This window comes from Dromaius novaehollandiae, chromosome 21 (assembly GCF_036370855.1).
Source record: "Dromaius novaehollandiae isolate bDroNov1 chromosome 21, bDroNov1.hap1, whole genome shotgun sequence".
Classification (NCBI taxonomy): domain Eukaryota; kingdom Metazoa; phylum Chordata; class Aves; order Casuariiformes; family Dromaiidae; genus Dromaius; species Dromaius novaehollandiae.
In genome coordinates this window covers 2,036,827-2,048,162 of record NC_088118.1, presented here as the reverse complement: position 1 = coordinate 2,048,162, position 11,336 = coordinate 2,036,827, and the positions used below count along the sequence as shown (strand labels likewise).

General features: G+C 54.1%; 1 long non-coding RNA gene across 1 annotated transcript; it reads left to right on the top strand.

Annotated features, from left to right (window-relative positions):
- Positions 1 to 1,656: 1,656 nt before the first annotated feature.
- On the top strand, positions 1,657 to 10,500 carry LOC135330480 (uncharacterized). The gene is made up of 5 exons (XR_010392476.1): positions 1,657 to 1,717; positions 2,026 to 2,153; positions 6,667 to 8,613; positions 8,956 to 9,040; positions 9,405 to 10,500. It is a non-coding gene; the product is annotated as an uncharacterized LOC135330480 (long non-coding RNA).
- The last annotated feature ends 836 nt before the right edge of the window (positions 10,501 to 11,336 follow it).

The window sequence follows — 11,336 nt, the reverse complement described above, 5'->3', positions numbered from 1 at the left end:
ACTGTTTCTTTGGTTAGGTTTAAAATAGGTTTGAGTTTCTGTAAGATTTTTCTACTAAGGAGTGGATCTAGAAGCGTGCTTCTAACCATTTCTGATTGTGGCACCCCACACATTTCGCATCTGAGCTACTGACCCCTTTAGGATATTGCAAATAGGAACTGCTGTGAAATGTACATACATTTGCTTTCTGAGTCATCCTTAGTGTGAAAGTCAAGTTGAATTCTCTTGAACTTTCCAAATGTTATTGAAATATTTTATTTCTTATCCAAGTAATGTTCCACTGTGTGTTTTGCACATAATGTCAGGGTAGCCCAATGAATACTAGAGCCAGTACCTTTAACACAAAAAACAGAAACAGCTACAGGGACTGCTGTAACATTGCAGTAACCTGGAAGTTTTCCTCTGAAGTGCTAAATTACTACTCAGTGTCACTATGGGCAGCATCAGATGTTATTATTTTGGTGTTTCTAAAATGCTCTGATTTCTCCTTGGAAGCAGACTGGGAAAGTTTTTGTGTATGTGTATATATATATACATATATATATATACTTATATGTATGCCATTTTATTCCCCTCAAAATAAATATATTTATTTAATGGATGGACAACACTTCTTTGGGGTATTTATGCTTTCTTTAAGGCCAAAAAGATTCTTGTCCTTCCCTAGGCTCCTTTGGCTTTCAGTTGTGTCACAAGAATGCTTTTTGTCCAGTCACCTGTAAGAAAAATACCTACACTCCAATCCAATCCAGGAAAACAATCACTTTGTAATTAATAATGGGAAAAGCTCGATGAATGGACAGACTGACTTTATCTGATTGTTTACCATCTGCTGAGGCTGTGCATACAAGTCAATATTGCCATTTTGATTTACAGGCTTTAATAGTACAGTGAATGTTCAGCTACTCCTAATAGTTATATTTGTGCATTGCTGTCACCACATTTTTTCAGCCATGCTAAAGAAGATAGATAGCTTTTATTCTGTCCACCAGAAAGCTATGAATTAAAGCAATGGCTGGTCTGATGGAAGACAGTGTTACATATCACATCTCTTGCCTGTGTTAGCAATGTGCCTACTCTGTAATGTGAAGAACCACATCCTCAGCTGATGAAAACTGCAAGCCGCTTTATTTGGACTATGTAGCTGTTCTTACGAAGTGTATGGGGAGATTAATTTCCCTTGAATTTTGTATCAAGAATTTCAATAAATACCCTAGAGCTAGGTGAATCATTTGGGAAAGAAAAAAAGCAACAATAACAACGAAAACTCATGCGGGGCGGGGCGGGGGAAGGGGGAACCTGAAGCCAAAATAAAATGAAACTTCAAACCCATGAAAGATGAAACAATCATAATCTTTTTTAAGAGTTTCATCAACAAGCAAAATCTCTTTTTCTTCAGTGCCTCTCTGGTTTATGATTACTCACTGAACAGGCTTGGTGAATAACTCTTTGGCTGGAGGTTGTTCAATAGCAGTTCTCTGCAAGTAGGCAAGTCCGAAGTGTTAATCTGGAGTAGACACATAGATCCTAAGATATATCTCCTCCTTTATTTTAGGGTTATAAGGGTTGGAGTGTGGTTCTTTGTGTAAATATCACAAGCATTCTGTAATACTTCTTCAACATGTGTTCTCTCTATTTGCATCCCTAACAGAAAACAGTAATCAGATCAGCAGTGAAAGTGGATCAAGATACGATATCTCCTGCACCACCAATACTGGTAAAATATACCTTCCCCAGCCAATATTACACTCTAGATTTAGCAATACGAACCTCCGTCAAGGGCTGAAATGCCAGTCCCATTTCCTCTTGCGCTCCCTAATCCCAGTCCAGACTGTGCTCCTTCCTTAATCGCTTCACCAGCACCAGCTAGCAGGTAGAATATTTGCAGAAAAGTCAAGAGGGATCCCTGTGCAAAGCTGAGGGAAGCAGGCAGAGCTTCCTGCTCTCTTGCATCACCTGCCCAGTCATCCTTCACAGCTAACTATTGCAATGTAATTTGGCTGGAATTTGTGTCTCCTTTATCAGAAATAAACCGCATAGCTCATGAGCATTCAACGCAGAAGACGCTTTCTCTCAAGGTAGACTTGTATCTGATTCTGAGTAGAAGACTTCAAGTTCAGGAAGGCATATCAGTCCCAATGAGGCTTGTGAACGTGAGTGTTCTGCTTTTTTTCCATGTATTTTGGCAAAAACAATACCAGAGTCTTACTTTTATCTGAGTGCTAGTGCAGAGGGAGTCTTTGTTTTCCTCAGCAGAAGAGGCACATGGTATTAATAGGGCTAGAAATAGCTCCTGGTGAGTTATTAGCTCTGTGCCTTGCACCATTGCATGAAAACTGTTCCTGCCAGAGATAATACCCACTACTTGTTACAGGCTCACCCTTAACTGAACAGTATTTAATCTATCTCTGGGAAATTCAAGCTCTTGACATAGCTGTGGATGTTGTTTTCACAAGTGACACAGAGTCATAATCCCATTGGAAGGGTCCTATCAAGCATGCTGTACTTATATTAGAAAGTACGAGCTACAAATAAACTGTTGAAATGATGGGCTACATCCAAACTACTTCATCTGACCTGATCTGAGGGCCAGGCTTGATGTTTCCCGAAATTTCTTTTCGTGTTTTCTTTTTATTGTAACACCAAATGTGATTCAAAAATAAAAAAACAATTACATTGTGTTTTCAACTTGCTCTCCTAGATCTAGCTGAAGTAGAAAAATTTCCCCAAGAGTGATTCAAAAGCTTTTGTTCTGAACAGTATCTGGCAGAAAAAAATAAGACCAAAAAAGTTTTGCCAAAGCGTTTCCACGCATTGAAATAAAAGAGCCTCTGAGACTGCTCGCGGCTGGGGACTCCCCAGAGGACCCCGGCAGTGAAGGAGGTCCCTGAGGCGCTGTGGGTGCTCCGGGGCTGCGCGTGCCGCGGGGCTCTCTGAGTGGGGGAGGGGGCGCGTGCCGCGGGGCTCTGGGCGCAGCCAACGGTCGGCGCGTGGCCACCGCCAACGGTCGTCGCGCGCAGCGCAGCTGCTTCGCGGTGCGGGCGCGCGACTTCTCCCGCCTCGGCCGGCGCGCGGACGGCCCCTATTTAAGGCGGGCACGAGCCGGCTGTGGCGTAGTTCCAGTCAGGGAGGGGCGGCGGCGGGAGGCGCGCCGCGCCGCGCCGCGCCGCGCCGCGCCGGCCAGCACTCAGCAGCACGGGCTGAAGTGAGGGTCGGGGGCTTGCGCGGGCATTGTGGGGCATGGCAGGGGGACACTGAGGAGACTCCTAGGGGCGGGCAACCAAGAAACCTGAGACATCTTAGTGGGGACAGTGTGAACATTTTGGAAGGAAAAAATGAGACAAATGAGATGGGAAAGGGTAGGCGTCGTGAAGGGTAAAGCAAAAGCCCCTCAGAGTGGACAGGAGGAGCATTATGGAGGGAAAGGCTGAGGTATCTGAAGAGGGAAAGAGCTAGAATTTTTGAGGGAAAAGCTGAGGTAACATTGAGGGAACATGGTGAGTATTCTGTAGGGAGATAGTGAGATAACGTAGAGGGGACACGATGAACATTTTGGAAGGAAAGCTGATGTAACATTGAGATGGCAAGGCAAGGATTTTGTGGGGAAAAGGAGGAGTAGGTCAGAGAGGAGCGAGTGAGCATTCTGGTGGGAAAATCTGAGGCAACTTGAAGGGGAGAGGAAGAGCATTTTGTGGAGAAAAGCTGAGGTACCTTAGAGGGGAGAGGGTGAGCATTTGGAGAGGGAAAGCCTGAGGTACCTGAAGAGGGACAGAGCCAGAATTTTTGAGGGAAAAGCTGAGGTAACATCGAAGGAAGATGACGAGGATTTTGGAGAGAGATAGTGAGATAACGTAGAGGAGACACTCCGAGCTTTTTGGAAGGAAAGATGAGGTTCCATTGAGATGGAGAAGTGAGCATTTTGTAGGAAAAAGCTGGGGTACCATCCAAGGGTCAGGAAGAGCATTTTGGAGAGAAAGGCAGAAGTAGGTGAGAAGGGAGAAAGCCAGTATTTTTGAGGGAAAAGCTGAGGTAAAATCGAGGCAACATGGTGAGTATTTTGGAGGGAGGTAGTGAGGTAACTCAGGGGAGACACGATGAGCTTTTTGGAAGGAAACGTGAGGTACCATTGAGATGGCAAGGATTTTGTGGGGAAAAGGTGGGGTACCTGAGAGGAGAGAGGGTGAGCTTTTTGGAGGGAAAATCTGAGGTGACTTGGAGGGGAGAGGGTGAGGATTTTGGCGGGAAAAGCTGAGGTACCTGAGAGGGGACAGAAGGAGAATTTTTGAGGGAAAAGCTGAGGTAAAATCGAGGGAACAGTGCACGTATTTTGCAGGGAGGAAGAGAGGTAACTCGGGGGAACAGGATGAGCTTTTTGGAAGGAAAGCTGAGGTAACATTGAGATGGTGAGGTGAGGATTTTGTAGGGAAAAGCTGGGGTAGCTCAGAGGAGAGAAGGTGAGCATTCCTGAGGTAAAATCTGAGGTAACTTAGAGGGGAGAGGGTGAGGATTTTGGCGGGAAAAGCTGAGGAACATGAGAGGGGACTGGAGGAGCATTTTGGAGGGAAAATCTGAGGTAACTTAGAGGGCAGAGGGTGAGGATTTCAGCAGGAAAAGCTGAGGTAAAATAGAGGGAACATGGCAAGTGTTTTGGAGGGGGATAGGTAACTTGGGGAGATAGGAGCATTTCGGAAGGAAGATGAGGTTACATTGGGTTGATGAGGTGAGGATTTTGGCGGGAAGAGCTGAGGAACCTGAGAGGGGACAGAGCCAGTGTTTTTGAGGGAAAAGCTGAGGTAAAATCGAGGGAACAGGGCGAGTATTTTGTAGGGAGATAGTGATAGAACATAGAGGGGACACGATGAGCATTTTGGAAGTGAAGCTGAGGTGACATTGAGATTGGGGCAGTGAGGGTTTTGTAGGAAAAGCTGAGGTAGCTCAGAGGAGAGAGGGCGAGTGTTTTTGAGGTAAAATCTGAGGTAACTTAGAGGAGAGAGGGTGAGGGTTTTGGCGGGAAAGGCTGAGGAACCTGAGAGGGGACAGGAGGAGGAGTTTGGAGAGAGAATTCTGAGGTAACCTTAGAGGGGAGAGGGCGAGGATTTTGGAGGGAAAGACTGAGGTAAAATCGAAGGAAGATGCCTAGTATTTTGGGGGGAGACATTGAAATAAGGTAGAGGGAACAGGATGAGCTTTTTGACAGGAAAGCTGAGGTTAGATTGAGGTGGAGAGGTGAGCGTTTTGTAGGGAAAAGCTGGGGTAGCTCAGAGGGGAGAAGGTGAGCATTTCTGACGTAAAATCTGAGGTAACTTAGAGGGGAGAGGGCGGGGATTTTGGAGGGAAGAGCTGAGGTAACTGAGAGGGGAGAGGGCGAGCATTTTGGAGGGAAAATCTGAGGTAACTTAGAGGGGAGAGGGTGAGCATTTTGACGGGAAGAGGTGAGGAACCTGAGAGGGGACAGACCCAGTATTTTTGAGGCAAAAGCTGAGGTAAAATCGAGGGAACAGGGCAAGTATTTTGTAGGAAGATTGTGATATAATGTAGAGGGGATACAGCAAGTATTTTGGAGGCAGATAGTGAGGAAACCCGGGGGGACAGGATGAGATTTTGGAAAGAAAGGTGGGGTAACATTGAGATGGTGAGGTGAGAATTTTGTAGGGAAAAGCTGGGGTATCTCAGAGGGGACAGGAGGAGCATTTTGGCGGGAAAACCTGAGGTAACTATGAGGGGAGAGGGGGAGGATTTTGGTGGGAAAAGCTGAGGTAACTATGAGGGGAGAGGGTGAGCATTTTGAAGGGAAAGGCAAAAGTAGCTGAGAAGGGAGAGAGCCAGTATTTTTGAGGGAAAAGCTGAGGTAAAATCGAGGGAACATGACAAGTATTTTACAGGGAGACAGTGAGGAAACTTAGGGGGGACAGGAGGAGCTATTTGGAAGGAAAGCTGAGGTACAACTGAGACAGCGAGGTGAGGATTTTCTTGTGGAAAGCTGGTGTAGCTCAGAGGGGAGAGGGCAGGCGCTTTGGAGGGAAAATGTGAGGTAACTCAGAGGGGAGAAGCTGAGGATTATGGAGGGAAAGGCTGAGGCTTCATAACAGAGGAGAGTGAACATTGTGGAGGAAGAAGCTGAGGTGTATTAGAGGGGACAGGATGGGCATTTTGGAGGGAAAAATGGAGGTACCTCAGAGAAACCAAGGTGACGATTTTGGCGGGAAAAGCTGAGGTACCTCAGAGGGGACAGGGCGGCCATTTTGGAGAGAAAGGTCGAGGTACTTCAGAGGGAATGGGGCTGGCATTTTGGTGGTGAAAGCTGCAGTACCTCAGAGGGGGCGGAGTGAGCACTTTTGTGGGGAAAGGGTGAGGTAGCTGGGAAGGGACAGAGCCAGAGTTTTTGAGGGAAAAGTTGAGGCGAGATGGCAGGCATTTAGGAGGGGAAAGTTGAGGTACATCCAAGGGGAGAGGGTGAGCACTTTTGAGTGCAAAATCTGAGGTGCTTTGGGGAAGATAGGGAGGGAGGGAGGCTAGAGAAGAGTGCAGAGGAGGCAGTGGCAAGCAGCACATTCGCCCCTGTTGCGAGCGGCAGGAGTGGTGCTTCTGAAGACTCAGTACTTCCCTGGGTGTAGGAGTTTGGAGCTCAGCCTTCTTGGTCCTAAGCATGTCTGCTTTGCTTTCCAGCAGCTCATGGAGAAGAAAGGAGAGGAGTCGTGAGGAGCGGCGAGTCAAGAGTGAGCACGAAGAGAGGATGAGGAAGATGGAAGAGGAGGGAAGAGAAAGGCACTCTGGGCAAAGGGACTGCCCTGGCAGCAGGGCTGTGGTCACATGAGAGCACGGCTGGCACCTTTGGTGCCCTTGCTCCCTTTGCACTGGGCGACCTCCCTGTAAGCAGGGCTCGGGTCTTTGCTTTTGTTGGCCTTTTGCCATGTTGCTCCTTGGCTGCCTGGAGAGAGGGACGAGCCTGTAAGGAGGCTGCGAGTCCCTTTCTCCGCCCCGGAGGGGACAGGGAGCTCACCGGAACCCAGGCCCGCCCTGTAAGCAGGGCCGGGCTCTTTGCCCCCTGCGGCTTTCCGCCTGCCGGCCCCTGGCCGGCGCCACCCCCGCGCTCGGGGTGTGTGCCAGCATTGGCCCTTTGGCGCCCCGTGAAGCCCCTTGGCATGTTGAGTGCTCCGGCCTCCATGCAGCCTGGGGGCAGGCCTGAGCCTCTCCTCCCGCTCCTGGGTACGGACCGGGCCCCCGACGTTGGCTGGCTGCCCTGGGCTCCCTTTCTCTCCTGGAAAGCCGTGTTACATGTCTCCTGTCTCCTGTGCTTGTCTCTTTCCTCTTGTCCTCTGTCCTGTTGGGAGTGAGTGAGCTAATGAGTGAGCTTGTCCTTTAGGCCTCTGTAAAAAACGCTGCAGCGCGTTTAGCTCCGGCTTCCCAGGCCTGAAAGAAGGGCTCTGGGCAGTAGCAGAGGGGTCCCGTCTCGGGCCCAGATTTGAGGAGGGGGAGAGTTCCGGCTTGCCCCTTCCTCCCCCGGGCAGAGCGGAGCCACTTGGTAATGGTGTGGGCGAGGGGACCTGCCCGTAGTCGGGGCCCAGGTCTGTGCCCGCGTGGCCGCCTGTCCTGCTGGCCACGTGGCCAGCGTGGCGGCCCTGTAGTCAGGGCGTGCGTCACAAGCCGTGGAGCCCTGTGCGCCCGGAGCAGCTTGGCCTCCCTGTAAGCAGGGCGGAGGGGCCTGCCCTCCCGCGGCCTGCTGCTTTAGCCAGCCACCAGGAATGACCCCTCCCCGGCCCGCTAAGGGGGCAGGCGGAGGAAGTGCCCTGCCGCAGGGCGCTGTGCGGCCTCCGGGCCGCTTCTTCTGGGGGCCACCTGCCCACAGCCGGGCTCGAGGTGCCCCCTGGGCTCCTGCAGACGTGCTGTTGTGCTGCAGCCAGGCTGGCCAGCCCGTAAGCCGGGCCTAGGCCAGAGCCTCCTGCCCCATGGGGCTCGGGGCTAGTGCCAGCGCTGGGGGCAGCGGCCTGTAAGCAGGGCCGCGCGTGTTCCCTGTGCTGTGCAGGAGGTGCTGGGAGCGCCCGCCTGTAAGGAGGTGGGTTGTGCGGGGCCCCCGCCTTTGAGAGGCGCGGGGTCCGGGGCTGTGGGGCCAGGCGGGCCCTCCCTGTAGTCAGGGCGAGGGTGCCGGCCCCCGGCCTTTGGCCGGCGTGCTCGCTGCCTGGCTGCTGCGAGTCATTCCTGTGGCCCTGGGGGAAGGCTGAGCTCTCTGTCTGCCTGGGTGTCGTGGCCCTCCCTGTAATCGGGGTGCGGGCCTGGAGCCTGCGTGCTCAGCTGGCAGCCGGTTTGGGGCGACCGCCCCGTTAGCGGGGCCCAGGTCAGAGTGCCCCTGCATGGGAGAGAAGGAGCCTCCCTCTGCCGCGGGGCCCCGGGCTGCCCTGTAGCTCGGGGACTGGCCTGTGCCCTGGGGCCCCGGCCTTAGGCAGGTGGGGCAGTGGCCCCGGCCCCCTGTAAGCAGGGCTGAAGCCTCCTGGGCCACTGCTCTCCGTGCCCAGCTCCATTTGCCCAGAGTGCCCGCCTCTGACCCCCGCTGCAGCTTCAATCAAGACCGCTGGACACCTCGTCAGCTGGAGGCCGTGCAGTGGGCAGCGGCTGCTGGTGAGTTGAGCAAGGGCTTTGGCCCGGGAGGCGTTGGGGGCTCGGGCGCAGCATCTTTGCGAAGGGAGGGGCCTGCCGGGCCTTTGGGAGGAGCTGCCGCCTAAGGGCAGTGGGGCGAGTGGCCGAGTGAGTGTCGCTTTGGCGAGAGGAGCTCATCTGCGACGTTTTAGCTGGGGGGGTGAGGGGGTAGGGGGGTTAGGCGTAGGCTTAGGGTTGGGTGTCCGGGCAAGGGAGGGGCCTGTTGGGTCGAGCTGTGGGGTGCTGCCCGCCGCGCCTCTGTCCTTCGGGCAGGCAGAGGTGGCCCTGGCCAGCGCTAAGCGCGTCTGCTTTGCTTTCCTGCAGCTCATGGAGAAGAAAGGAGAGGAGCCGTGAGGAGCGCGAGTCAAGAGTGAGCACGAAGAGAGGATGAGGAAGATGGAAGAGAAAGGTACTCTAGGCAGAAAGACCGCCCTGGCAGCAGGGCTGTGTTCATGTAAGAGCATCGCTGCTCTTATCAGAACATTTCTGTTGCTTTGGTGGGGGTACTTGGTGAATACAGCTCTCTGGGGTTTGGTTAGTTATGCCCATTTTGTGTTACAAAGGCTTCGCTTCCCCCTTTCCTCTTAAAAAATCCTTTCTGTACAGTTCGGTTGCTGCACCGGCTGTGGGGAATGGGATATCCTGGCAGCTGAGGCTTTTGTCTCGGTCAGAAGCGGACTGTGCGGCTGCCTGTGGGCTTGGGGCGGAGTCCTGAGGGGTCGCAGGGGTTTTGAGGTGGTTTTCTGTGTTCTAAGAGCGTCTTTCTCTTTCAGCCTGTGCCCGGCGGAGGCAGCGGGAGGACCTGAGCATGGGGCGTCGCAGTCTCCTCTTGTCCTGGAGCAGCTTCTGGATCTCCCTTTTTCCCAGTTACTGAATAAAATGCTTTGTCAGCTTGTAGGTCCCCCTACCCCCGGGCCCATTTCACACCCAGCTCTGCTGTAACTCACACCAGGCCCATTGCACTGCACAGGCGGTCTGAACTTTGGCCCAGCTGTTGGAGGTTTTGCTGTTGTGAGGCTAGTGTGTGCTTGTCCTTAGTGGTGGCAAGGGGCGGACGTCAACGACTGTGTGGCAGCAGCTTCCAGGTAGGAGTGCGGTGGTAGTGCAGGGTTGTTGTGGAGGTGTTGTGGTAGTTCAGGGTGCTTGTGGTAGGAGTGCAGTGGTAGTGCAGGGTTGTTGTGGTAGGAGTGCGGTGGTAGTTTAGGGTTGTTGTGGAGGTGTTGTGGTAGGAGTGCGGTGGTAGTGCAGGGTTGTGGTAAGAGTGCGGTGGTAGTGCAAGGGTGTTGTGGAGGTGTTGTGGTAGGAGTGTGGTGGTACTGCAGGGGTGTTGTGGTAGACTTGAAGTGGTAGTGCAGGGTTGTTGTGGAGATGTTGTGGTAGGAGTGCGGTGGTAGTGCAGGGTTGTGGTAGGAGTGCGGTGGTAGTGCAAGGGTGTTGTGGAGGTGTTGTGGTAGGAGTGTGGTGGTACTGCAGGGGTGTTGTGGTAGGCCTGCGGTGGTACTGCAGGGGTGTTGTGGAGGTGTTGTGGTAGGTGTGCGGTGGTATTGCAGTGCTGTAGGAGGATTTATTTTGGCTTGTCCGTGGCCTGCGGCAGCAGCACGCAGTGTTTAGCATGAGGGGATGAGGGTGCGCCAGCTGTAGCGGCCTGTTCAGTGCAGAGTAGGGGGCAGAGGGGAGGTCGCCTGTGCGGTGCAATTGGATGGGGGTGCGGAGTTGGTGTGAGTGGGGTGTTGAAAACAGCCCCGCCCCAGGCCCCCACCCCGGCCCCCTCGGCCCTGCCCCTGTGCCACTGTTGCCCTAGTTGTCTTTTTACTGTTGCGTTTGTGACTGAGCTGACAGAAATCAAAGACCCCGTGTGCTCTCTTTGCATCACCTGCAGCAGTCCCCTGTGGGGCAGTTGATGGTGGGTGGGTGGGGTCGGGGCGGGGCCATGGGCAGCAGTGGGAGGAGTCGGGGGTGAGGCCATGGGGTAGTGGGAGGAATCAGGGTGGGGCCATGGGGGCAATGAGGGGGGGTCAGGGGTGGGGCCACGGGAGGCAGTGGGAGGGGTCAGGGGTGGGGCCACAGGAGGCAGTGGGAGGGGTCATGGGGCAGGGCCACATGGGAAGTAGGAGGGGTCATGGGGCAGGGCCATGGGGGTGGTGGGTGGAGTTATGAGGCAGGGCCATGGGGGTGGTGGGAGGAGTCAGGGGCATGGCCATGGGGGTGGTGGGAGGGGTTATGGGGCAGGGCCATGGGGAGGTGGGAGGAGTCAGGGGTGGGGCCATGAGGGTCGTGGTAGGGGCTATGGGGCGGGGCCATGGGGTGGTGGGAGGGGTTATGGGGCAGTGGGAGGGGTCAGGGGCGGGCCCATGTGGGCAGAGGGAGGGGTCATGGGGCGGGGTCAGAGGGGCCATGGGCGGGGTGGGGGTGGAGCCATGTGGGCAGTGGGGGGGTCGCAGGGCAGGGCAACGGGAGGCGGTGGGTCGGGTCGGGGAGGGGTCGCAGGGCAGTGGGAGGGGTCATGCGGCAGGTCCACGGGGGCAGTGGGAGGGGTTGTGGGACAGGGTACTGGGGGCATTGGGGGGGTCGTGGGGCGAGGCCATGGGGGTGGTGGGAGGGGTCATGGGCGGGGCCACGGGAGGCAGTGGGAGGAGTTGGTGTGGGGTCACAGGGGCAGTGGGAGGAGTCATGGGGTGGGGCCATGGGGTGGTGGGAGAGGTCCC